This window comes from Schistocerca americana, unplaced genomic scaffold (genome assembly GCF_021461395.2).
Source record: "Schistocerca americana isolate TAMUIC-IGC-003095 unplaced genomic scaffold, iqSchAmer2.1 HiC_scaffold_197, whole genome shotgun sequence".
NCBI classification, from domain to species: domain Eukaryota; kingdom Metazoa; phylum Arthropoda; class Insecta; order Orthoptera; family Acrididae; genus Schistocerca; species Schistocerca americana.
In genome coordinates, this window is record NW_025725903.1 from 75,001 (window position 1) to 80,000 (window position 5,000).

The 5,000-nt window shown below is 52.3% G+C and overlaps 1 non-coding gene across 1 annotated transcript in view; it reads right to left on the reverse strand.

Annotated features, from left to right (window-relative positions):
• LOC124573851 overlaps positions 1-1,460 on the reverse strand; it is a 1,910-nt gene extending 450 nt beyond the window's left edge. The window contains exon 1 of the ribosomal RNA XR_006972185.1: positions 1-1,460. This exon is cut by the window's left edge and continues 450 nt beyond it. This is a non-coding gene — a ribosomal RNA (small subunit ribosomal RNA).
• Between the last annotated feature and the right edge of the window lie 3,540 nt (positions 1,461-5,000).

Consider the following 5,000-nt stretch of genomic DNA (forward strand, 5'->3'; position numbering starts at 1 on the left):
GATGTCACGCGACTAGTTAGCAGGCTAGAGTCTCGTTCGTTATCGGAATTAACCAGACAAATCGCTCCACCAACTAAGAACGGCCATGCACCACCACCCACCGAATCAAGAAAGAGCTATCAATCTGTCAATCCTTCCGGTGTCCGGGCCTGGTGAGGTTTCCCGTGTCGAGTCAAATTAAGCCGCAGGCTCCACTCCTGGTGGTGCCCTTCCGTCAATTCCTTTAAGTTTCAGCTTTGCAACCATACTTCCCCCGGAACCCAAAAGCTTTGGTTTCCCGGAGGCTGCCCGCCGAGTCATCGGAGGAACTGCGGCGGATCGCTGGCTGGCATCGTTTATGGTTAGAACTAGGGCGGTATCTGATCGCCTTCGAACCTCTAACTTTCGTTCTTGATTAATGAAAACATACTTGGCAAATGCTTTCGCTTCTGTTCGTCTTGCGACGATCCAAGAATTTCACCTCTAACGTCGCAATACGAATGCCCCCGCCTGTCCCTATTAATCATTACCTCGGGTTCCGAAAACCAACAAAATAGAACCGAGGTCCTATTCCATTATTCCATGCACACAGTATTCAGGCGGGCTTGCCTGCTTTAAGCACTCTAATTTGTTCAAAGTAAACGTGCCGGCCCACCGAGACACTCACTCAAGAGCACCCTGGTAGGATTGCAACGGGGTCCGCCTCGGGACGCACGAGCACGCACGAGGCGCGTCGCACGCCTTCGGCTCGCCCCACCGGCAGGACGTCCCACGATACATGCCAGTTAAACACCGACGGGCGGTGAACCAACAGCGTGGGACACAAATCCAACTACGAGCTTTTTAACCGCAACAACTTTAATATACGCTATTGGAGCTGGAATTACCGCGGCTGCTGGCACCAGACTTGCCCTCCAATAGATACTCGTTAAAGGATTTAAAGTGTACTCATTCCGATTACGGGGCCTCGGATGAGTCCCGTATCGTTATTTTTCGTCACTACCTCCCCGTGCCGGGAGTGGGTAATTTGCGCGCCTGCTGCCTTCCTTGGATGTGGTAGCCGTTTCTCAGGCTCCCTCTCCGGAATCGAACCCTGATTCCCCGTTACCCGTTACAACCATGGTAGGCGCAGAACCTACCATCGACAGTTGATAAGGCAGACATTTGAAAGATGCGTCGCCGGTACGAGGACCGTGCGATCAGCCCAAAGTTATTCAGAGTCACCAAGGCAAACGGACCGGACGAGCCGACCGATTGGTTTTGATCTAATAAAAGCGTCCCTTCCATCTCTGGTCGGGACTCTGTTTGCATGTATTAGCTCTAGAATTACCACAGTTATCCAAGTAACGTGGGTACGATCTAAGGAACCATAACTGATTTAATGAGCCATTCGCGGTTTCACCTTAATGCGGCTTGTACTGAGACATGCATGGCTTAATCTTTGAGACAAGCATATGACTACTGGCAGGATCAACCAGGGAGCTGCGTCAACTAGAGCTGAGCAGCCGGCCGCCCGGGAGTGTGTCCCGGGGGCCCGCGCGAACACGCAAGCGTCCGCTCAATTATTCTGCAAACAGGAGGAGGCTGAGCTCCCCTGCACAATACACCTCGAAACCCTCTCAGGTCCCGGCGGCGCGCAGCGCCGTCCTAAGTACTTGGTCGGGTTCGAGAGAGGCGCAATCGCCCGGAGTTTGGCGAGTAGACGCTTTAGGTGCGACCACCCGTGCTCCCAACTGAGCTTGCCGCTGCCGACAGAGGCCCGGGAGCGTGCTGTCGTGGCATTGCCGGCGGGAGACAACACGCGCCACCTACGGTGACCGGCAGCTCCAACGCCAGCGCCACAGAAGGACAAAAGCCCCACTTGGGTGCCGAAGCGAACTCTCCCAGCACAGCGCACGCGCCAACACGTCCGCACAGCTGCGATACAAACCACCTGCGAGAACCGCAGAGGCGACCGAGCAGCAGACGGCGTCGCGGCGCCGAGCGCCGGGCGGCGGCGCATCCTCAGCGCACACAGTCCTCAATCGGACCAGCACACTGCAGATGTCCACCGCGCTTCGCACCGGGCCCGCGAGGACCTACTTTGGCCGCACGGCGCCGCGTGCAGGGTGCGCCGGCGCGCAGCTGCGCCGCCTGCCGCCTCCGTCGGCCGGCGCGCCTGCCACTGGCCGCCCCCACCAGCCGGCTGTAGCGCGTGCGCCCACGCACCGCGCGGCCAGCACGCCGGGAGGCCCCCCCTCACCGGCCGGGGACGGTCCCACCCAGCCACCGCCGCGTATCGCTTCACACCCAGATGCCATTCACGTTCGTGGGCATGGTGGGTATCGCTGGAACAACCGGTTGGTAGCTCAACCGATCGTCGCCATCACTGATTCACCTCTAGCGAGAACAACCGCACCACAACGGTTTACCAGTTGTTCATTTGCATAACGTCACCAGCAAACGTAGGCGTCCATCGCCATTTGCAAATTCAACGATTGTTGCATGCCTGTGTCAGGTGTCACGACACACTATGTCTGCCCACATACACGCAACAACATGTGCACGCTTCGCGAACACGTGGAAGGTGGCCCCCGTACGTATGCGATGTCCATTGCGCGAACGACTGTCAACCGGCCTCTGTCGCATGTCGCAGATGTGGAACGCAGTGCACCATGCTATCACGGTGTGTGAGAAGAGACGACTACGTCTGACAACACGCGCCACTACATCAACAGACGGCTCATGCTGATCGCCATCCAGGGCATACCACACTGCAATCCAGCTCTTATAGGGAGACGACACGTAGCTGAGTGCACAACATTTGGACCGCATGGTTCGCCGTTGTTGGCGCAGTCGTTGTACGGTCACATGTACCACGATGTATCATTCAGTACATGAGGACCAATGTGCAGTACAGTGTGTGATTTGGACGTACAACATCAGCGGACAGTTGACACAGGCCGTACCACAGCGTAGGCTAAGTGCTTCGCACATGCGAATGCCAATGAACAACTGCAAATGCCAATGAACAACTGCAAAGGGCATTGAGCATGTACGTCCTGCTGCCATCCACATTACAGTGTATAGCTGCAAGGTGTTTAACATGAAGCGATACACTGGGGACCGGGCAGTGCGAGTAGCAAACTATATTGCGGGGGTTGCAGTTAGGCAACACTACACTAATTTAACGCGTCGTATGACAATTACAGAGCAGGTTAAGGCCCAACGTGTGTTGGGTTAAGGCCCAACGTGTGTTGGGTTAAGGCCCAACGTGTGTTGGGTTAAGGCCCAACGTGTGTTGGGTTAAGGCCCAACGTGTGTTGGGTTAAGGCCCAACGTGTGTTGGGTTAAGGCCCAACGTGTGTTGGGTTAAGGCCCAACGTGTGTTGGGTTAAGGCCCAACGTGTGTTGGGTTAAGGCCCAACGTGTGTTGGGTTAAGGCCCAACGTGTGTTGGGTTAAGGCCCAACGTGTGTTGGGTTACGTTAAGGGGCAATGTGGGTTACGTTAAGGGGCAATGTGGGTTACGTTAAGGGGCAATGTGGGTTACGTTACGGCGCAATATAGGTTACGTTACGGCGCAATATAGGTTACGTTAAGGCGCAATATCGGTTACGTTAAGGCGCAATACAGGTTACGTTAAGGCGCAATACAGGTTACGTTAAGGCGCAATACAGGTTACGTTAAGGCGCAATACAGGTTACGTTAAGGCGCAATACAGGTTACGTTAAGGCGCAATACAGGTTACGTTAAGGCGCAATACAGGTTACGTTAAGGCGCAATACAGGTTACGTTAAGGCGCAATACAGGTTACGTTAAGGCGCAATGCAGGTTACGTTAAGGCGCAATGCAGGTTACGTTAAGGCGCAATACAGGTTACGTTAAGGCGCAATACAGGTTACGTTAAGGCGCAATACAGGTTACGTTAAGGCGCAATACAGGTTACGTTAAGGCGCAATACAGGTTACGTTAAGGCGCAATACAGGTTACGTTAAGGCGCAATACAGGTTACGTTAAGGCGCAATACAGGTTACGTTAAGGCGCAATACAGGTTACGTTAAGGCGCAATACAGGTTACGTTAAGGCGCAATACAGGTTACGTTAAGGCGCAATACAGGTTACGTTAAGGCGCAATACAGGTTACGTTAAGGCGCAATACAGGTTACGTTAAGGCGCAATACAGGTTACGTTAAGGCGCAATACAGGTTACGTTAAGGCGCAATACAGGTTACGTTAAGGCGCAATACAGGTTACGTTAAGGCGCAATACAGGTTACGTTAAGGCGCAATACAGGTTAGGTTAAGGCGCAATACAGGTTAGGTTAAGGCGCAATACAGGTTAGGTTAAGGTACGACATAGGTTAGGTTAAGGTACGACATAGGTTAGGTTAAGGTACGACATAGGTTAGGTTAAGGTACGACATAGGTTAGGTTAAGGTACGACATAGGTTAGGTTAAGGTACGACATAGGTTAGGTTAAGGTACGACATAGGTTAGGTTAAGGTACGACATAGGTTAGGTTAAGGTACGACATAGGTTAGGTTAAGGTACGACATAGGTTAGGTTAAGGTACGACATAGGTTAGGTTAAGGTACGACATAGGTTAGGTTAAGGTACGACATAGGTTAGGTTAAGGTACGACATAGGTTAGGTTAAGGTACGACATAGGTTAGGTTAAGGTACGACATAGGTTAGGTTAAGGTACGACATAGGTTAGGTTAAGGTACGACATAGGTTAGGTTAAGGTACGACATAGGTTAGGTTAAGGTACGACATAGGTTAGGTTAAGGTACGACATAGGTTAGGTTAAGGTACGACATAGGTTAGGTTAAGGTACGACATAGGTTAGGTTAAGGTACGACATAGGTTAGGTTAAGGTACGACATAGGTTAGGTTAAGGTACGACATAGGTTAGGTTAAGGTACGACATAGGTTAGGTTAAGGTACGACATAGGTTAGGTTAAGGTACGACATAGGTTAGGTTAAGGTACGACATAGGTTAGGTTAAGGTACGACATAGGTTAGGTTAAGGTACGACATA